The sequence below is a fragment of the Phalacrocorax aristotelis genome, chromosome 10, assembly GCF_949628215.1.
Source record: "Phalacrocorax aristotelis chromosome 10, bGulAri2.1, whole genome shotgun sequence".
Classification (NCBI taxonomy): Eukaryota; Metazoa; Chordata; class Aves; order Suliformes; family Phalacrocoracidae; genus Phalacrocorax; species Phalacrocorax aristotelis.
In genome coordinates, this window is record NC_134285.1 from 7,294,999 (window position 1) to 7,317,890 (window position 22,892).

At 43.6% G+C, this 22,892-nt stretch overlaps 1 long non-coding RNA gene across 2 annotated transcripts; it reads left to right on the top strand.

The window, feature by feature from the left end:
• Positions 1 to 3,052: 3,052 nt before the first annotated feature.
• LOC142062511 (uncharacterized) lies at positions 3,053 to 15,124 on the top strand. Of its 2 annotated transcripts, XR_012662463.1 has the most exons (5): positions 3,053 to 3,841; positions 3,956 to 5,372; positions 8,514 to 8,589; positions 10,542 to 10,751; positions 14,124 to 15,124. It is a non-coding gene; the product is annotated as an uncharacterized LOC142062511 (long non-coding RNA). The 2 variants fall into 2 exon arrangements; XR_012662462.1 differs by lacking the exon at positions 14,124 to 15,124 and adding an exon at positions 11,858 to 13,174 and having other exon boundaries at positions 8,514 to 10,751.
• The last annotated feature ends 7,768 nt before the right edge of the window (positions 15,125 to 22,892 follow it).

Genomic DNA, 22,892 nt, shown 5'->3' on the forward strand with positions numbered 1-22,892 from the left:
TCCCGTGAATATGCAATATCATCCAGGACAGGAGCCAGGATCCGCAACAGGCACATGAATTCCAGCATCTCTGGAAACATTATTTCCACATTTCGGGCAGACTAAGAGACAGTAAGTAAATAAGCAAGCTGTGGCATTTGCAATCTCTGTAGTTTTATTTAAAGTGACTGCCTGTGCTCTAAATGCTTGTGTGGATAATAAAAATACAAAGCGAAAAGCATGCCCAAGGCAGCTTCATGGTACGGCCCATTTAATGCCATTGAGCAGTCCATTGAACAACTAAGAACCTCCCAGAAACAGTAACTGCCTGCTTTCCTCCTGAAAATTCACATGAACCAACCCATCCTAAACCCCATCCGTTGCTGGCCCCTCTATTTCTCCTTTGAAGCAGTGTCAGTGCTGTCTCTCTGTCCCGCATGGACGTGGTTCGCATCGCCCTTGCACAGGAGCAGCACAAGACACATGGGCTCCTTCCCTCTGCTGGGTTCTTGTTCAAAGGTGTCTCCCCTCCAAGGAAAAGCCAATTTCCCGTGGTTGCTCCTGGGCTGCAGGTGGGATGTAGCCGGGGAACTGGGGAGGATTCACTACATGATCAGGTAGCCCGTGATACAGCACTGTATAACATCACTGGCTTTCCTAAGGTCTCATGTGCTGTGCCCATGAATTCAATAGAACTACCCCTGAACAAATACACATTAGATTTCACTGTTGAATGTGTGAGAAATACGATGGGAGAGGAACATTGATCCAATTGAGCAGAGGAATACTGGTCAGGAGGGCTAAAATACTGTTTTCTCTTCTCTGTTATTAATACCAATAGCTAAGACTTTCTTCTGCTCTGTTTTTGTGCAAAGGTTACGGCTACATGTTAACCTTCATCAGTCTTTCTGACGATAACGCTGAAAGTGAGATACCACTGAAATTATCTTTCTATATGTTTAAACCGTTCTGGCACTTTTCCAGGCAGTATTTGTGCCCCTGTTTATGCCGCAGACCCTGGTGACCCTAGAATACTTTTATTTATGACAGCATAAGCATCATTTCCATGGCAACATGCTTTTCAAGCTGCAGATTGAGGATTGCAATTTCCTAAGCAATAGAAGAAGCAATGGTGGATTGCAATTTCCTAATCAGCTAGTAGCAACTTTCATGTGCAAAATGATCAGGCACCACAAATCATTTAAAAGCTACATTATAATCAAGGCAATTTTAAAGCTCAGCATGGTTAGCCTAAAAGTAAGAGAGAGTTAGATCCAGTTGTTCAATGGAAATGAAGATCATGCAATGATGTCCTCGCTGCTGCTCTAGTAAATTGGCTTCCACTTGCTCTGCGATGCAGCCTGATGAGGAGCAGAGCGGATTGCTTCACTAGAACGACACGTTATTTACAGGAAGACTACTACATAATTATAATCCTATATGATTTTGGACAACGCTTTCCCATATTGGAGGAGATGACAAAGCCTGTTTGAAAATGGTCCAAGCTATCAACAAAGGAATGTTATTAACAGGTATGTTGGTTAGCGGCTCATGTGAAATTGCACTTAGTGCTTTCTGCCTTCAGAGAGAACCGGGGTGCAGCTGATCCCTGAGATGGAAAAGCCGCCTGTGCATGCACATATGCCAGCAGAGCCCTTCCCGCTGTTGAGGGTGTTGTGGACAGAAATACAGAACCGAGTCCATGGGGAAACATCGCTCAGCAGTGCCACAGTGCTGCTTCCTTCCCCAAAAGCGATTTTCAAAAGTGTTAAGTGTTGTCACTCCACAAATCGGGAAGCTGAGGTGCAGAAAGATGCAATGATGTGTCCAAGGTTGCCCTGGCTGACAGTCAAAGGTGCTGCCTGGAGTCCCAGGACACTGCTCTGTCTACCAGGGGCCGTGACCCATTTATCAGAGTAAGGTGTTTGAAGGCTTGAGCCGTCCCCTGCTCAGCCAGCTTGGTGCCCAGCACCGCTGGGACAACTGCTACTCGCTGGAGGACAGCACTTCTCCCAGCTGCTCTTCTCACCATCTCTCACTTACAGAAAATTTGCATTAAAAATACTTCTTTAAGGAGTTCAGAAAAAGATGAGGATTTTCTTTCCTGTTAGATTGTCCTTGACAGCAACAAAACCTTGCTTCGTATCCAGACAGAATTTGCTGCTCACCTGGCCAAGCCCAGGAAACTGCTTCAGCCCTGAATGGGTGGGCTTAGCAGAACTGTGCTCATGTCTCTGATTTCCAAGTTAGACCTTAATAGTAAGAGTGTCACTATAGAATTATCGAAGATAAATTATCTAAGTCATGCCAGAAATTATTTCAAAGGAAATAGGATTTGCTGTTGGTTTTTTCCACAAAATTATTTGAGGTGACAGGTAAAGAAATATTAAACTACATTCTGTAGTGGTAGAGGTACATTCCTACTTGATAAAAAACATGTTCATACCGATTTGCTTTGGACCTCCAATATTTTTTGGGGAAAACTTCCACTGGTTTTGAAAGCATTAGGACAGCAGAGGGGGCCTCCAGGTTTAAGACTCCCATGTCTTACGAGGTATGGTCGGTCATTAACTCTCCTGGGGGAAACAGAGTAAACACTACTTTTAAACACCAGATTTTCCGTATCAGAGACCAGTTAATTTAGCATTCTGGAGTGTTACATATTGGCCCAAGAACACCACAGAGCTCTATGTCAAAAGCTTTCAGGACATCAAGAACTGCAAGAAACCCTTGACTAAAGCCACTGCATACTAATGGATAAGGCCAGCCTTAGCACCCCAGCATCCTCTCCCTTTGAAGTCGGTTGCCGGGCTTGGTTTGGAGTCTGAGCACCTGGGTTAGGAAATCAGGGAACCACTAAATATGTTCTGCCCTAGGAAAAGTGCTCACACTCATGTTGGCTGGTGATGGAAGAGGAGGAAGGTTTTTCAGCCTGCTCTTATGGTTTCAGACTTGAACTTGGAACTGTTTGTTTTTGCTACGCCACCCCTTCCGCCCTAGTTAATAGTCAACTTTGAAACCCAGCTTTATGTCCCATGTGTTTGATTTACATTTCAAATGCAGGGCCAGCAGGGCAGGCTGTCTAAATCACTTGTCAGCACAAGGGAAGGAGGTGACACAGTGGGAGGAAAAAGTGAGATGCGGCTACGGCCCACTATAAACGCTCCGGCAGCTGGGCAATGCTGTTACTGGGAGAGTCCCCAGCAAGCGACAACTGCTCACCTTGCTCAAATGTTGAGGTCTAACCCAGGCAACACACAGGGACCAGCTTGTCTCCTTTGATTTATGCTCGATTCCTCCAACACTACAACCCTGCATCCTGTTTTCCTTATCCGCTGCAGCTGTACATGGAGGTGAGGGCTTCAAAAGACCTAGTGAGAGGAATTTCTTTTGAAACCAAAAATAGCCTGTCATGATTTTATTATTATTTTTGGTCAGCATGTCACAATCTTAAATTTATCACTGATCTGTAGCTGAATTGGCATACAGGAAACCTATCTAATCACGAGTTGGAGGGCACAGGGCAGAGCGAGTTCACCGGCCACACTTGAACAACGTCTGGCTGGAAATATCATTTTCAACTGCTCTTTGATGAGGTAACATCAAGAAGCAAAGCGACTGCACACGCCGCACAGGCCAATGCCAAATGGTTTGCAGGGCCAGTCAATGCCGCATTGAGGAAAGCGGAAACATTTGCAAAATCGGTCAAAAATGAATTAGATGTGTTTTAAAGCAATTACTTTCCAGACTGTTTACTCTGAATGACACAAATATGATCGGCCTGTCCTTAGAGGCCTTCACGGACTTGACCCGATGGATGTGGTGATGCCTAATCCTGCCCTCACTGACGCCGCCTGGAGTGGTGCGTGTGCCTGTTTCAACAGCTCATGAGCAGTCTTGCTGGCTGCCGTGTGGTAGCCTGATGCATTTGTACTGAAGGATGACCTCTTCCTTTCATCTTTTAAATTAAACACAGGATCCTCGGACTGCAGAAGGAACAACCCCTCGTGGAGATGGCAGGCGGTGGAGTCAATGTGGAGCCACAAGCCCAGCGCCGTCAGAAGCTGGTGTGAGCATCGTGCCTCTCCAGCGAGCCCACACCCACCAGAGCTTCCCAGGATTTTACTGGAAATAGCCATGTCTGCTTCTTGCGAGCATGTTAAAAACTACCTGCCAGGTTCAGCCGACATAAATCCCCATAAATTCATTCACCAACTTTATTCCTGGAGAACTGCTGCTTAATGCTCTGTTTCTTCAGAGCTGCAATTTCTCTCAGTTTATTTTAACAATGGTGCCTCGCTCTCAGTTTCACCACACACGTCCTCTATATTGCTCAAAAGGCACTGATGAACACAAGCTGTATTACCAGAAATCACATTCCTGTTCCTGTTCCTTGGCTCATTTCTCCCTCATTTCCCATTACCTTCCTATTTTAAGGCTGCATGCGTGACATGCCTGTCAGCTAGATCCACTCAAATATTTATCCAGTGATTTAATCAGTGAATTTCATGGTAGGTTGCTAACTACATTGATGATTTTCTCCTCATTCACATAGCTTGTGTTGCAGTGTGTTAGGGAGCTGGAAGGCTGCAGGTTCATGGGAATGTCTGAACTCAATGAAGTCTCTAAACTGCAAAGAATTTCTTTTTTTCCTTGCAGCCCTGAGGCCTGTGATGTGCCTCGCCTGCGTGTTGCGCTGAAGGGGAAGGGGAAAGTGCCTGAGACTGCTGACACTAGGGCATCAATGTGACCCTGTGTCGGTCTCAGCTGTGGGCCAACCTCTGGCGCACACCGAGGGAAAAGCAAACAGAAGAGGGGTAAAGTCCGCTGAAACAGAGAGTGAGGGATTTTAGCTTTAAATTTCAGAGCACATCCCCTTCTTTTCCCCTTTCCAATCCCCAGCCTGTCTAAAGGAGGGGGAAAATTTCAGGACAGAGAAACTGCAGTCTTTCATATGAGAGTATTCATCCCAAAGAAAGCTCATTCTTAAGCCAATCCCAGCTTCCAGTCTAGAACAACTTCAGGAGATATGCTGAACCTGCAGACTATGCTTCTGAAGCCCACCGTGATCTCAGGCTGGAGCACTCCCAGACAGAATAAGCTCCTCAGAGGCAGGTGCCAAGGCTGAGCCCCCCAAAGCATCCCCCTGTGTGCCCCAGGATTGCTGAGCCCCGGGGTCTGGTGGTTTGGCCAGTCAGCCCTTTCCTCACCTAAAAATGGGGCCTCAAAGAAAGGGAGGAGCGAGAAGTGGCACCCTTTTATAGTGTGAGTAACAGCTCAGCAATACGTCCCCCCGGGGCAAGGCATGCTCCACACTCAGTGATTTCAAAAGAAGGTTTGAAAAAAAGAAGAAAGAAAGAAAGAATGAGGAACTAACTCAACACACCCTGTAGGTAGGTTCTGGCTTCTCCTGGGAGAACGATAGTGTAAACCTCCAAACAGTGTCTGTTTAATGTGTAATAAACAGCTTTTCCTTTTTCTTAAACCTTTTTCTTAAACCCCTCCTCAAACTTGAAACCACTGCTTCTTTACCAGATAATGCTCTGCCTTGACAGGATGGGAGAGATGTTGTGTATGTGCAGATATAGATACTGTATCGTCTATTTCCATTAATAGGTATTAAGAATAGGGATAGAAATGATAAACTCACTCTGTTGCATCCTGTGCCCAGTCTCCAAGAATCCTGTTACTTAATGTTTGAAACATCCTTCAGAGGTAGATGAATGTAATCGCCCCCCACTCATTCCTGGCTCTGGAAACGGCAGCGCACTTAGAAACACACTTACCGCAAGCACAGGCTTTGGCTGCAGCAATTCCACACTTAACATGCATATGCTTAAGGGCTTTGCCGGACGGGCTCAGCTAGTGTGCTTGATATCTTGCAGGATAGGGTAGGAAGGCAGAGAGAGATTAAGGATTTTATCATGTTCCCAGGAAAGCTCAGTACAGAGTTTCATTGATTTCTGTGGAAGAGAAGCCATCCCTAAATAGTTTGCACAGCTGGGGAAGAAATCCAGGAGACCCTACTGTCCCGTCCTGTCCTCTATCTGTTAGGCTACACTTCTCCTAGAAGAAAAATGGGACATGGGGAAATTTACACAACTGTTCAGGTTGCTCCAAAATAAGCAATATTCTTAATAATAACTAATACAAATCTATAATAATTACATAATAATATAACTAATCTGCAGTAAACTCTGCCGAAAGGCTGCATTAAGTGCAAGTGCAAGGCTGGAGACTGTGCCTTTCAGAATATCTTGGCAGACTTACCAAAACAACAGATAAGTGGAGATTGATACAACTTTGTCAGAAGTGTGGATTTTTTTTTCCCCCTGTAGTACCCATACTTAGCTGAAATTCCAGAAGTGATTGCATTTTACTTGGGTGTATCGCCTGCAGAAGTGGTACAAGCTGTATTAGGAAATAACTTCAAACTTATTTAAATTCAACGCATTTTTAGTATATCAGTAACCTCAGAAAGTTCTTGTAATTGCCAAAGTAATACCCTTCTCTTCTCAAACAGCATTAGCTGATTTTAGCCAAGCTAGGAATAAGAAAACATTTCTAGTGTGGAACATCTCCTCTTAAGACTTCTGTAGATGCAGTCAGACTAGGTAGCTCAGTGTGGCCTGGTTTTCTCAAAGATCTCTGAAAAAATTATAATAATAATTGCAGTATATTAGTTAGTCCTCAGGGATAGCTCCATTTTCCATGCATGTAACCTTTGCTGCTTCAGGATGCAAGCTATTTGTTTTGGCAGCCTGAAACAGCCCATAACTTCACCATGATAACCATTTTTAGTTTGGCCTGTAGATTTTTTTTCTTTTTCAAATCCATCTGTCCCGAGAAGTCAACCCCCTGATTTTATCTTGCACCACCCACCCTCTTCACTTGCAAGGGGGACCTCAGAACAATCCCTCGTCCTCTTGCCTCGTTCTCAGAGATTAATGTTTCTGTTTCACTATGTCTGTGTAAAATACTTCTGTCCCTGAAATTTCTCGACTGGAATTGCTGGGAAGAGAGACTCTGTTCTTTGGACTTAACAAAGCTGTTGATGATGGGTGCGTGCATGAGAAAAGAAACCAGCTCTTTCCCCCGTCCTTTTCTATTGCTTTCAGAGGAGAAAATAGCAAAAACACCTCTGCAAGAAAAATCGTTCTGTCCAGCTGGCAGTGGTTTGCCATTCAGCAGGTTCATTCAGGCTGTTTTCATGGGTGATTCTTTTTTCAGCTGGCCAGCATCTAAATATGGCAGATGTGGGTGTTTTCCATCTTTGAAAGGAGAAAAATAGCCATTTTGATGAGGACAGTGGGACCGATGCAGAGCATATGCAAAGTGCAGAGTCAGACCTGAGTACCAGGTGAGAGCCCTCAGTTGATTTTGGTCTTCACGTCATCCTGGAGGCAATTGTGAGGAGACTAATTAAATTATAGCAGAACCTGGGGCTATTCCATGTTGTACCAGGACCAAGTTCAGGCCAGAATATCCATAGGGTAGAAGTGACATAAAACTTTTGTCTCTCTTTGCCCTGTTCCTTGGAGTGTGTCCGCCCTGAGCTGCATAGCTTTTGCCCTGCGCGCTCTCAGCAGCTGCCCAAGTGCAATTAGACCCGAGCAAAGCTAGTGACGGAGGGAAGAATTATGTTGAAGAATTGTCTTAGGAATGCTGGGAAAGTGGCAGAGATTTGAGAGACACTGGAAAAAATGCCTCTGGTAAAACATGTATTTGTTCACCAGTATTTTAGGTGTAGGAACAAAATGGTGTTGAGTGTTTCTTGCTTCCCGTGGAGTGAAAAGCTGTTCCTTCAGGTTCATCCCAAATGATCTGTGTGACTAATTCCCTTTTGGACTTAGCAGGGAGAGAGGCGTTGGCCTGTTATGTAGAGAGTTAGCAGGGATTATTTGGTTTACCACAGTCAGCTTCCCTACGCTCCAGAGCCGCTCTTAGTCCCAGCCAGCGTTCAGAGGTGGGCCTGGCATCTGTGCGGTGCTTCACCAGACTCTTCGAGTTCTTGCTGACAAATACCTGCAAAAATACTTTTTAGCCACTTGGCTTTTCACGGGAACCATACAAAACTACTTCATAGCCTGGGTTCAGCTACTTGGACTCCCCCTTGGCCATCCATGGTGGGTAGTCAGGGACTTTTTTGGGTTTTGAACCTCTGCCTCCTTGAGGGACTCATGCAATTGCCTGTTTTGCTGACAGTCAAGCTTGCTCAGTGATCTATGCTGCTTTTTGGGAACTGATGTATAGATGTTCTTCAGTAACATTAATGGTTTACTCCTGTGATTAGGAACAGATAAACTTTAAAAAGAATATTAATATATTAATATTAATATACTTCAGATTATATCCAAATATTATTAATTAATTAATGTGTTAATGTTGATTTTTAACTAATCAGCGTCAGGTTTCTTTGTTTATGGGCTTTGCTTGAAAAGTCTACCGCTTCTGGGATTTACATTTGAAATAGACTTGCAGTATCAAAACCTTTTTTTTTTTTTTTGGAATTACTATTGTTTTCAACATCCCAGTCTGAGGACATGTTGGACCGATCTCTCCTAGCCATAGCTGGAAGGCATCCTTTGTCATCTGAGGGAGGGCTACTGGGTTAGTACAAACACGCCACATCACAGGCTTCCCTGTCTGTCAAGGGAGTGCTTTCCACCACACGCACAACGGCAGAGTGGGAATTAGCCCAAGAAGAGCGGGTGACAGCACTCAGTCTTGCCCTGGCCACAGGGACACGCAGCGTTGGAGGTGGCCGGCAGCTGATTCCTGCACGGTGGAGCAGCTAGCTGTGGGGCTGCCCTCGCATTTCCTCCGCTTCCTACCGCCTGCTTTAGCGCCTGCCCCTCCACTCCTCCCTTGGCTTTTTTTTTCTCTTAGGGAAAAGTATAGTTTGCCCCTAATTTTTAGAAATGACCCTGGTTTTATTTAAATCTGTCATTTCCTATCCCCATGGTTACTCCTAATTCAACACCGTAAAGAATTTGCCTCCTTGACGATGTCTAGGAAATGTCTTTGTTTAAGCCTGCTCTGCCAACCCACTGATATAACCTAAGCTCTCAAATATCTGTTTCCTCGCACACAGGTGTCATTCCTCTGGATCTTTTCAGTTCTACCGCTAAACTGTATCCCATTTATTCTGGTTATCTAGAAATCCTCCCTTTCCCTCCAGCCCTGTCCACCTTTCATCCCAACCATCTGGAAGACTGCTGTTAGGCAATGCTATCTCGGTCTAATTTGTAAGAAATAATTGATTTATTACTGCTACATACCTTTCCTGATTTTCCTGGGCATGGCAGAAATAACAGGCTGTTCCAGTCTTGAAGAATTTCATGTAAATTGCATTCACATACAACATATCTCAGCAATAAGGGGACCTGAGCTCAAAGGAAGCCGCATCATATCTTAACTCTCTGGAGTTTTGGGGGTTTATTTTAATAATATCCTGACTCTAGCATATACAATCCACGGTATTTGCCAAGCTTAAAACAACAGCCACAGGAGGATCCTGTCGTACGTTTTGCAACCGGTTCTCACATCAACAGAGTGCTGATCCTACATGGAATTCATTCCACATTTTATTCATTATCTGAATGAGTTATCAAGACAGCTCGCTGCCTGGCTGGAGGTACCAACATAGTGCAGACAGATTTTTTCCCACAGAACTCTCCGAAGCGATACTGTCAGCATAGCTATATTTAATGGGCTCTACCCATGCAGTCAATCTCTCAGTGCAGAAGAAATAGTTTACAGTCTCTGAAACCCTACACTCCTCTCTGCCACAGAGCAGGAAAAAGTAACATCTACCCTCATTCCTTTTGCATGTCGCTGGATTCAGGGGGAAGGGAAGCTAATGAGACAATGAGGACATTGAAAACAATATTCTAAGAGGCAGAGCAAGGAAGAAAAAAAAATATCAGTAGCCAACATCTGCAAGCAATCTTTAACCACAGCTAAAGGCTGCCTTTAAATTCACATGTGTCATGCCCTACTTACCTTTGCTTTAGGCTTAGTATTAGTTTAGAAATAACCTGTGATCTTCCGTATATCATTGTTATTCCTGAATGAAGAGTTAGGACGAAGGCTGTTGCATGCAAAGAGGTTTTCCCCACAAGTTAGATGCCGTTAAGCAGAAAATAACTGACATTTTGGGAAGATAACGTGGGGCTGCTTTATGTGCCCTCTGAGTTTTCTGTGACATACCCCTGCAGCACGCCTGAAAGAGCTTTGTGCCACACGCATTAAGGTAAAGGTCATCTGTCCTAAAGTGATTTCTATGAAATAAAATTGCCTGTTTCCCAATTTTTAAAAAAAGGTCCAGTTCATGAATATGGCAGAGAAATGCCATTACACGCTGATCAGGAGACCGAGGTAAGCGGCAGGGTACGGTGTGACCTTCACTTCACATCTGAAATAAAAGCCTCTTGGGGTGCGGAAGAGGGGCTGGTGAGTGATGTCCATGAAACCTGGGGCCGGGGTATGGCTCTGCTCGGCACTACGCGTGACATAAGCACCATGGAGGGGAAAACAGTCATTTTAATGTGGCTTGGCAGGATTTAGCATCGGAACAATGACACTGATGAAAAATACAATGACCAGATGACACAACACAGCACGAACAGCAGCGACAAGAGGGATGGAGAGCGCTTTACCTGGGAATGAGCAGTGGCACAGCCCTGTCAGGCAGCTCATCGTGGTCGAAAATGCGACACAGTCATGGCAGGGAGAAGGTCAGGAGTTTATATGAGACATCTTCCATCTCTGTAAGTCCGAAAACCTATCTGCAGTATGTTATTGTTAGAAGTGTTACTCAGTTGGGGAGTCTGGAGGTCTTGAAATACAAGCATTTGAAGATCACCTTATAGCTCAAACCTTTAGGATGAGGGTTCATTACCTCTTACCATGCTGTATGTGCTGTGCCTTTAAGTCCCTGTTTTAAAGTCATAAACCACATCAATTTTAATTTCCCAACTCAATATTTGCCCTTGTACAGACATAGGTATAAAGTTGCTCTTGTGACACAGTTTAATTCTCAATTCTTCAGTTAGACTGGAAAAAATCCGGAGTCTTCTTACCCAGTATGTCCTCCTCCTCCCCCCATTATAAAAAAATACCAAATGTGCAGGTTATAAATAACACAAGTTATCTAACATTTCACCATATAAGGAATGAGCAGAACTGGAAATGCTGATTTCTTTTTTGCCTTTAACATTCAAATTAAATGGACAATGTAGCAGATTGAATATTCCCAGCAAAAATGGTTTATGTGCAGTACTGGTGTTCTTGTGTCTTGCTCTGAGCTTTGTGGGCCTATTTGCTGGTACTCCAACAGCCAAGAACTGTAAGATTGACATTATAAATAGAAATATAAAAATAAATAAAATATATCAGTCTCTGACCAATTTGAAAGCAAGGGAACAGGGTTCCTCCACTCTTGTGTTACTTCCTGTGTAAGGGTAGGGAGCATGTAGGATGTGACTGTTGAAGCTTACGGGACATGTATCTACTTGCCAAAGACTATCATGAGCTCAGTAACACCATCTTCGTTGTTGTCTTTAGCCAGAGATCAGATATTTTGAGGGCAAGCACAGGCAGTTAGATCTCTTGCCATACGGATTAATCTTGGGGTAAGGACTGAAGGGCTAAAATTGAGGTCTGGAGTAATTGGTTGGTTTACACTACTTTTTCTCTTATTAAATAACGGGTATGCTTCCAGACCCCTTTTCCCCATGAACAGGAGCTGATTCAGTTCTGGCAAGTAGTTCCCTTCCCTCTGCGCTTTTCCTCTGAAGCCTGAACTAGCCTCCATATGGAATTAAAGAAGGGCATGAAGATAGGAAGCTGTTCTGAGGCTCTCTCTCTCTTACAGGGTGATATCAGCTACTGAAAAGCAGTTTTGTATCCCCTGGTAACACCAGGCTCAAGAAACATTTCACAAATAAAGAATCTGGCTGTGATTACTAACAGCGCAGCGCTCACTTTCGGTTATCTCCTACCCTATTTGCTCATAACCAGGTACGAAAACATTTCTGCAAGTAACTGAAAATAATGGAGAAATTCACTGAATTTGGAAGCAAAGTGAGTTAAAGCAATGAACCGCAGTACATGTTCTTTATGCATGTACAGCAGCATAAGGAAACTGTGGGAAGCTAATTTGCAAGCCTGTTTACTGAATACCTGGAACAACTCCCATTTCCCATTTAAATTAGCTACAGGAAGCCAAGTGTCTAATTTGCTTCTCCAGTACCTGCTTGTTCCACTCATTTATGTCCTTACCCTCACGCATTTTAGTAGACCGTCTCTCCTGGCATTTCAGATGTTTATTGCTGCATCTATAGTCTGTAGTAGCCTCTCCAGGGAAAAATAAATGCAGACTGCTAGCACACCGGGCTGGCTGCCTTTGTACCTGCTTTGCACTTCATGGGCACGAACAGCTATTTGGAGTTCAGGAGAACAGCAGGTCAGGTTCATACCATCCAACAAATCCCTGGACCAGAACCAGTATGCAGCTCTTGCAAAAGCAGAGACTTTGAGGAACAGTCTCCGTTTTGCGGTCAGTGCTAAACCTGTTCTGTGTTCGGAGACGTCTGGCTGTCCAGTGCTGAAGCAAACAATATATAAGCAGTGTAATAGTAGTATATAAAATAATCCCTTCCACACACACCAGGATCTCAAGGCTTCTTTCCAACCTCATCTGCTCAGGGCTAACCCAAGCAGTGAAGAAAACCTCCCCTGTCACTGATTTTGCCCTCTCTGTGGAAAAGGAGGGGACATGGCTTTGGTTGTGAGAATTGCTCATGGAAAATGTCCTGGTTTTAGTCCCTATGCTCTGGTCTCCAGAGCCTGTGAGCTCGAAAGCTCAGCTGTGTGTCTCTAACCAATTACGGGCTGTGTTAACATTGCTGCTTGCTTTTCCAGAGGTAGGTTTCTCAATGGAAAACTGTCAGAAGTGTCAATAAATAATGGCAGTTTTGAGGGCACCGGGCCAAGGTTTCTTCTTGCCTATGGACATAGTTTATAATAGCAGTTCATCATCTGTGGCCTTTTCTTAACCGAAAGTCAACTGGCAATATGCTGGTAATGTAGGCAGTGGAAGGTAAGTGCCTCTTGTTTAGCAGTTGAAAACGCCTGTTTACTTGGAGTAAGATTTGTAATGGCACAAATCATGTGGAGCAGTATTTTAAATGCCTTCTCCAACCACTGCTGGTAAGATACTTTCAGCAGCCAGCCTGACCCTCCGATCAGAGGTTGACTTTTCAATAGAACGATAAATGCCAGTTCACCCTCGAACATTTTCTGCATTTGTTTTTTTGCTATTGACAAAAGAAGAAAATTCCTTTATTCTTTTCTCTCCCTCCAGAGAGGTCAGGATTTATCGTGAATGATTACATGATCGATTTCATGCTAATTAAATAGAAAGTGAGGAAGAACTATCATTTATGGAGTACTTAAGCCCAGAGGTCTTATTTTACATTTCAGTACAAGGCTGAAGGAAATTGAAAACATTATTCCTTAGAGAACCGAGATATAAAAACACTGGGAAATATTCATGTAAGCAGAGCACACAGAAATATCTTTCATTTATGTTTCCATTTGTTAAAACAAAAAGGTACTTTTTTAAGCAAATGATGAAAATTGAATACTTTCCTCACAGTAGGAATATCACTGGTATCAGTCTTATAGCCAGAAAGGCCATCTCCCCCCCCGGCTCTGGGAAACATCCTTTACAATACAGTGGTGTCAAAATTTGTCCCAATAGGTGACCTGTCTTCTTAAAGCTGTTGTAATTTGCTCAGCGTTCTTCCTTAAAATAATCATTTAAAGTAAGGTTGGAAAAAGAACTGTCATTCTTCGAGTATCAACGTTTGATCCACTGTTTTGACTTTTCTAAGCACATATCATTATGTCTTCCTCAAATACCATATATAGCGAATGAAATGCCTAACCAGTAGTTAAGAACGGCATATTTTTAAATCATTGCTGAACACTAAGTAGTTTAATGGAGTTCTAATATAAAAAACTCCCAACAGCTAGCAACCTGGAACCTGCAGCTGCTTCTTTTGCTTCCTCAGTGGTTTAGGATTAATTTTACAGGCTTTATTACATTACATGATCTCACCCTCTCCGTTCTCCAGGTGGATGAAAACATGCTCATTGAAATGATCTTCTTGTGAAGCTGCAGAACTCAGTTTAATGGAGGAAGAATGGGGCATAGGTGATAAATGTTTCTAGGACTGAAACACTTAGCTCTTGATACTACTACAAAATTAAATTATAGTTCCTATGGAATATGCTGGGAGAGAACAATTTTAAAGCAAGGCTTATAGTAAGACAAGTAATCAGTGGGAGGAAACCTTGTGATCAATCAAAGTACTGCTGGAGAAGATGAATTATGACTTTGTCTTTAATTGGCTTTCGATACAGTTATAGGTAAAGTCCTCCTCATACCTAAGGTCTTAGTTGACATATGTGAACAAGTGATTCAGTGGAAGGTATATGGGGATGACAGCAACAGTCCATGAATGCTACATGAAATAGCCAAAGCCATTTGTCTTAGTGACGGTCATTAAAGAAAGACTGGAAAGTTCCTTCCTCCAGTGGATGGTTTCAGTAAGCTTTGGGATATGAGTGCAGTAACACATCCCCTCAGAGCAAACCGAGGGTGTTTTCAACAATAACACAGAGTCGAATGAAGCCATTACTGCAAAATTTCACAGAGTTTAGTAAACTAGACCGCATGAATGTCCTTCCTCCAAATGTGAGAAATGCTAGCTCAGCCATACTATCCTCCATGGCACCTTCTTGGAGGATTGTGAATGTACCTATCAAAATCCCTTCAATTTCATGGTTTTTCACTGGCTACTGATACCAATGAAGTGCTTCAGGAATCCTTCCATGCCCAAAGCAGCTGTTTTGCACCTGGTTTTATGGGAAAGTGTGAAATGAGATTTTCTCAAGATTTTTGGGGGGTTGAGGGTGAGACAAGAGCTGATGAATTTAAAACAACTATATGAAGCTTTATTACTCAAGGAGAATTGTACATTCTGGAAGAATTCATTACTAGAAGCCTGATGAACCATCAGGACCTCACATTTCATGTTTTGATCTTTTACTGATTTCCAATAAATATTTTTAATCATGAAGGCTGACTACGGTGACTAATCTTGGAAAAATTTTTCATACCAAGAGTAAGCCACAAAAAATTTGCTTTTCTGTACATAAATAACTCACAGAGAATAAACATAATACTGTGAACTGATTTTCAGTTTTACAAAATGTGGTGCTAAGGCTGCTGGAAATTTTTCCATCAAGATGGAAACTGGATTGTTAGTTGAACATTTTTATTAGTATCTGCTTTAGTTACATTTCCATTTTCTGTTAGAAAACTGATATTTTTTTGGCTGAAAGTTCTTCCCTCCTCCAGTTCCCAGTGCAAAATTGTCCAACCATTTTCTACTAAACAGGTTTTTGGCTTTCAGGTTTCCAAGAAACAAGGCAAATATATCCACCGTATCCCTTGTCTAAGCCACTTGATTTTACTACAGCACTGGGTAGTTTCACAGCTCAGTAGAACAATAGTGTGCAACGCATACCAGCAGATAGGCAGGAAAATCACGTCTCTGCCCCCACAGCTTGCAGGGTGCAGAGGAGAAAGGGAGAGGAAGGAGAAAGAGGAAAGATGTGCCTAAGCAGAGCTTCAGCTATATTTTATGAGCCCAGTTGTTCTTTCCTGCATAAGAGCTCCAGGGACAACATATGCCTTGGGGTGAAGTTTGGAAGAGGATGATATGGGCGAGATAGGAGGGAAGAATAATGGAAAAATAATGGTGGAAGGGAGAGAAGGAAATGTGTGAAGGGGGACAGAATTGATAGAGAGAGAGGAGAGATCAGAAGAGGGCAAATCATCCTCACAAGTGAAGAAAGCGATGGTAAGTGTTGGGGGACCTGAAGAGATAGGGGACCCCACAGTCAGTGTCACTGCAAGGCAGGCAGAGCAAAGCCTGGAGTTTCAGAGCGGAGGAGGTGGCAGGGGCCCAGAGCCGTGCTTCTCCCCATGGCTGCTGCTTTTCTGTGTGTGGGGTCACCCTGTTTTGTGTCCTGGCCATGTTTCTCTAGGAGGGGAAGGTAGGAACTAGAAGACTGTGACTTTCACCCTCCCCATCTACTGCTGGGACAGCAGTGTTGATCCTGGGGTTTTTGCCCCAACGGCAGATCAGCGAAGGGGTGGCTGGGAGCTCTTGGTGGGCTCCCTGTTGGGAGCAGAGTACAGTGTATGGTGTGGTTAAACTGGTAGCTGCAGATAAAGTATTTACTGCAGTGGAAAAAGATACACAGATGCATTTCATTCTTCTACTATTAAATCTGTAACAGGCAGCACGGCTGAGCGAGCCAGGCGATCCTATTACATTTCAAAAGGTAGCTCTAAGGATTCATCTTCCGCACACTCCGTGCTCCCATATGTTGTGTGAATGAGATGGCTTTACTGAAGCTACTATCTCCTATTGGCAAGATGGGTATATTCCAGGAAAGCTATTAAGTGAAATGTCTAAGTCTGATGCTGATGGTATTTTTCCTCCCCCCCACACCCAAGCAAACTTTTTTCTTCTCTCTGGCTGTCTTGTGTATTAGCACACATGAAAATTTTACTGATATGAATTATATAAATCCACTGGAGAGGCTGTTTTGCAGTAGCACAGAATAGGGAGGATCTACTGTAACACAAAAGCACATCATGGATGAATGAATATAACAGAACAACAGAAAATCATTAACAGTCCACAGGCCAGCTAAGTGTGCTGACCATAATTTATTCATATTTGCTTAGGTTTCTCTTCTGATTCCAACCAGACATACATTAGAAAACCTGTTCAGCCGTATCGTGGATCCCAGGGACAAATGCACCTTAAAAATTGATGACAGAGGTGCCTTCTCTTCGGCAATCCCCGCTGTCTTCAAGAGGGTGACAGACATCTTTTGGTGAATTGCATCCAAGTGGTGTAAGATGTTGCCACCTCTCTGGTAGCAGAAGGTAGCACCATTGGTCAAGTAGTCCCCAAACCTCCAGTGGAGTTCATTGCCTTGTTTATACTGATATGGCTCAGACACTGTGCAGCAGCGGAGTGAGGAAGAAAAGAGGGCAAGGGGAAGACCCTCACCTGGCACGTCCTGGGGTGCTTGAAGTCTAGAGGTCAGGGCCCAGATCTTCAAGATCTTTAGGACCCGAGGGAATGGCAGGGAGATGTGCTGGGGGGGGTTAGGTTGGGTATTAGGAAAAGGTTCTTCCCCCAGAGGGTGGTGGAGCCCTGGAACGGGCTCCCCAGGGAGGCATCACAGCACCAAGGCTGGCGATATTCAAGAAGCACTTGAACAACGCCCTCAGAGTCATGGTGTGAATTTGGGGTGTCCTGTGCAGGGACAGGGGTTGGACTCGATGATCCTTATGGGTTCCTTCCAACTCAGGACATTCTATGATTCAACATCTCCTGGCAGAGCACAGGTAGCCTGAGAAGAATTTCACAAGCAACAGTGGAGGAAAGCCCCATCCCAGATGGGTATTTGGACGGGGTGCCCTGGTGCTCCCACCCCGCACACCCAGTCTGCAGGAAGAAGCAGAAATGCCAGGAATGTTCCTCAGAGCAATGATGAGCCAATTAACAGAAACACCTGGTTTTAAGCCATCTCTCTGAAACAGCTTATGGGGAAAGGAGCGTCCCAGGGTCTCACAAACACTCCCTGATCAGTCATTGAATTGCTCCCCAGATGTCCCCAAGTCACATTCACTCAAACACTACTTAAACACACCATTAAGGTCTGTTCCTCGATAAACATTTCCCTTTTTAGGAGGAGACAGAGTCCACCCAAGTCTGGCCAGACGGTGAAAATTTGCTCTGTGCTTGGCTGTCTTAGTCAGATCCAAGAAAAAAAATAATTGTGTTCATGAAAGTCCTTTTTGTCTTGTGGGGGGGGGTGGGGGGCCCTGCTGGCATTTTGATGAGCTTTTCTGTTTTCTTGCTGAAGTTCTTATTTATGTACCATGCTCTGTTGATAAGATGAGGACACTTCTGAGAAGCCTCATATGGAGACAGTCCCACTCATTTCCTGCAGTATGGCCAGACACAAGTAAAGGGCTGCACCATCAGTCTTTGTGGAAGACCTCTTGCTTGCAAGGGGTTTGGGATTTGGTTCCCAGTCCGGCTAAAACAACCAATGCCTTCTTCCCTCAAAAGGAGATATCAACAAGGAGCAGCGGAGAAAGGTGGCACTGGCTCACAGAGCTCCACAGGCGAAGGAGGTGCATTTTGTATTTGTGGTCTTTCCCCCATATAGGAGGACAGCTGCGACATTTAAGTGATAAATATGTTATTAGTTCTGGGTCATGAAAATCAAAATGCAAGTTTACTTTTTCTGAATGTAGAGTGCCTTCCCAGGGGCTTTTTATATTCACTGGACCCTTTAGTTAGTTGGGTAAGACCAGTGAGGAGAACTTGGCTTATATTTTAGGCGAATATGCTGCCACAAAATCCTTTGAAGTTAAGCAGCCTATGGCATCTTCAGCTTTCTAACTGAAAACCCTCCACGTCTGCTGAAAGAAACAAGGGAAGCATAAGTGAGGGAGGAACTGAAGTGAAATTTGAGCTAAGTTACCGAGTGGTTTCACGGTCCTCTTCCCGTCTGCTGAGGTGGTCAGAGAAGGATGTTAGTGTCAGTGACACTCCCCAGCTAAACCTCTGCTCCTTTCCCTGGACCAAAGCCAAAGGCAGAAAGGGAAAACCAAGAAGCCATCAACGCTAGCTACAGCCCTGCCAATAGGCATGTAGCTGCGCACAGGCAGAGGACCATGAGACGTGATGGACAAAGAAGAATACGTGTTGGCAGTGAGCACTCGATTCACATTTTAAACAAAATGGAGCAGGCAAGTTTCCGAATGAGTTCAACATTTGGTCAGGGGATATGAGTTCCTGTGAGCATATTTGTAGTTATGATAGTGACTAAGTCAACCTCCTCCTCTATCAGCAGGTTAATAACAGCAGAGGAACAGAGAGCTTGAGTTGTTTACGGAGCCACTTTCCCAAATGGAGGAAGAGGGTCCCCCAGAGGGTGCAGGTCAACAGCTGCCTCTGCCATTGAGGCCAGGATGAGGCCAAGGCAAGGAAATAAGAGATGCTACTGAGATAAAGCCTGGATGATTAGGTTGCTTTGGTGATAACTGGTGTGTAGGGTCCTAATTGCTTTAGGTGACTGATGACATTATGTGGAGTGGCACAGGTAGTCAGCAGCCTGGTTCTCATGGACTTTGAAATCTGAGCCACGACACAAAGAGTTGGTCTGTTCTCAGCTGCTGATCAACTTTTCAGCAAGGCAGTCCCGATTTCCAGGCCTCTTTTGAAAATAGGTCTTAAGATCTGAGATTAACGTTTCCCAAGATATCTACATAACTTAGGGACCTATTTTCTGGTATTAACATTTTTTAGCAACAATAGTTGTAGCTTGGATGATAGATTATTGCTTTTGATTAAGAAATTACCTAGGTAAGTCCTCCAAAAAGCCATGCAGCTATTGTTCGAAATTGCTTCTGGGTTTCCAAGGGGTTCTGCTTCAGTGTCCTCTGTATGGGATCTGTGGTTCTCTGTCCCCAGGGACCAGGCGACCACCCTTCTTTTCTTGGTGGCTACCTGGATAAGGTCCCAAATTTTTCTCTCTTGAAGTATGGGGTCACGGTACAGAAGAGGCTGAGAACCACTGGTCTATATTTATAATTTCCTATTTTGTGCCAATCCTGTTATCATTCTCCTAATATACAGCACTTTTATCTTCCCAGGGGCCTACTTCCTTTGAAATATTTTCTTGGTCTTTTTTTTTCTTCTTCGCATTTTTTCATTGACATCGTCTGATTGAAAATAAACTTTTTTATTTTGTTTTCTATTAATATGGCATTTTTGAAGCAAGATATTGCTACATTTCCTAGGACTTCATTGTATTTAGCTCTGATTGCTCTTTATTTAAAATCCATGGCTAAATTCCTGATTTATAGGATTATGAAAAGAATGGATTATTGCATAAGCTTTTTCTGAAATGGAAAGAGATAATTAACCAATTGGACTGGGTTTGCATGGCCCATTTGTCTATCAGGTATTGTGAATGTTTCAATATGTTTCCCTTATGCATTTCTAATTCCCTGCTGAGCCAATAATATTTCCAAAAATACTTAGGCAGAGGGTGAATTCATCGGTGTCCTATTAAATGATAGCTTGCCTATATTTTTATGATGCACTCACAGTAGGAAAGTTAGCATCATTTAAAGAAAAAGATGCTAAAATCTATGTAATTGTTCTCCTGCAGTATCTAGGCCAGAGAGTGCAAATCGCATGATACAGAAACCTCCTGGGAGAGTCAGGTGGAGGTGCAGGAAACGAAAGAGCAGCAATGCTGTGCGGTGCCCAGCAGCAGTGCTGATAATGGCAATCGCTGCGAGGACCTCTGACATCACCAGTCACGCCCAAAAATGCAGTTAATAAATACCTATGATGAAATAATTGCTGAGTCACTGTAAAATACAGCACCTTTGGCCTCATCAGGGCAAACAGGAGCCGACCTCTGCCATGCAGGTTTTGGTCTAAGCCAGTTTGCCGTTAAGCAGGTTGCCATAAATAGATTAGCAGTAAAAGGGTACTCAGAGATGAATTTTGGCTTCAGTGGCTGCATTAGGCATTAACTGAGGGGCCGTACGTGCAGTCGGCTGGTTTGCTACCAGAGTGGGATTAGAAGTAATTTTAAAAAAGGATCTTTGGAAAATGCTTGGGTGGGGAATAAGTATCAGTTTTCCATTACAGAGGAATTAATTAGGAGACCATGATCAACCCCCTCTCTTACCCACTTTACTTGTCATTCTGGAACTTGTTCTTTGGGTGAAGAGCTGTCACTTCCAAGGCATTTCAATGGCACAGTGGGTCCCTGCCTTTGTGCCTAGTCTCCAGGTGCTGCCCTAACGTGAGTGGTTCACAATGACAGCGGTGAGCAGACTTAAAACGGTTGCAGCCTGAAACACAACCCTTGTGTCAGAGCCCCTGTGTTGCAAAGGGGATACCGCGTTGCTCAATGTCCTTGGTGACTGTAGGCTTTTAGACAGTTGTAGCAATAATCAGTGTTTGGAGGCCTGGGCTGGCAGCTGGACCGAGTGCTGATTTACCCTTCCCATGTGTGGGGATAGGTCTGCCTGTGTCTTTTGTTCTAAATTTACATTTTTCTCCAGTAGTGTCAGCCACGTTTGGATTACCAAGACACAGCGTGACAGTGTAGCCCTAAGGACGGAGCTGCTTCTGACCCAGGGCTGAGTATTTCTGATTTTATTTTATTTTATTTTATTTTATTTTATTTTATTTTATTTTATTTTATTTTATTTTATTTTATTTTATTTTATTTTATTTTATTTTATTTTATTTTATCCAGGAGTGATCCTGTAGGAAGTTAATATTAAAACAAAGTCATGCCACTGGTTCACTGAATTCCCCAGTAAGTCCTTCAAGGAGGCTTTGTTTATTCCTCATGGAGGTGCTCACACACAAGACCATTAAGTTTCAAGATGCCAACACTGAAATGACCTTTCCAAAGCATCTGTAGATAGGCCGTCCTTTTGTTCTTCTCCCTTCTCTCACCCCTTGCTGTTCCTTAAGCCTCCAGAGAAATGATGCTGTGAAAGATTGCATGGAAAACAAGCAAGGAGCTGTAGAGACTGCTTTCACCTGCTGTGAGGTGCACAATAGCCAGAGGCTGAAAAGACTTTCTTGATTCTTCTAGGAGGAGAGTCTCCTGTCAGCTCTCAAAATAGGACTTTAGCAAGCCAGAGCTGAATTTCATCCCAGTCCCACTCTCTGCTGGAGAAGGAAAAACTTGATATTATTAATGTAAGGGGTGAGGTTAGTTCAGGAATCTGTGCCAGAAGAGGCTGAAATCCCTGCTGTACATTTTGGAGAGCTGGAGGATGATGGTTACAGGATGGGGTAGGTGCCCAATTCCGTTGAGTTTCAGCTGGAACTGAATGGCTAATGTGCCCTTGAAAATCCCCGCCTGCAATTCCTCCCTGCTGCAGTTACAACAGCACAAAGACAATGTGGTAATGTCTGCTGCATTACAGAATCTCTTTATCTGAAAAAAAAAAGTCCTGTCAGACTAATCAGGGAATTAGCAGTATTACAAAAGTGCTCCTCACAAATGCTAAAATGCAGACATGACTCAGATTAATTTTCAGATCAGGAAACTTATCTTTTTAGTGTGCAGCACTGGCCCGTAAGAGAAGTTTCTGGCTTTAATACGGATTTGTTTGGTGGCACTTGGCAGAGAAACAGAGGGCTTTTTTTTTTTTTAAGAAAAATTATTATTATTTCAAAATCTACTGGAAAGGATTTAGCAGCCTTTTGGAAACATTACTTTTTCTCTATTTTGGGGAGATTTTTGACCTTTATTAAAGACACTAATTGTCCAGGACTGTCACATCTGATTTCTTTAAATACCCATAAGAGGAAAAACTCACAAAGCAAATGAAAGGTTAGTGAACTTTGCTTTATTGTGCTCACAATGCGAACTTTCAAATGATTGGAAAATAATTTCCTTCTATTTTAAATGATAGAAGTTAAAGATAGGAATGACCTATTAGATCACTGTGAGCATTTCCTTGACAATGTGGTTCTGTTTCACTAATCGGAAGAAAGGAACGCAAATTTCGGTGGCTGAGCAGTTCCAAGGGCCAGTAGTGGTGTATGGAGACCCTCATCGCGAGGGAGACCTGAGCCAACTCGGCAGGGACCGGATGCCTTCACCGCCCGGCTTCTGTTTGGTGGCCTTATGAAATGAATGAGTTGCGTCTGCCCGATGTAGAGTGACCGGGGATGAATAGCACAAAGCACGAC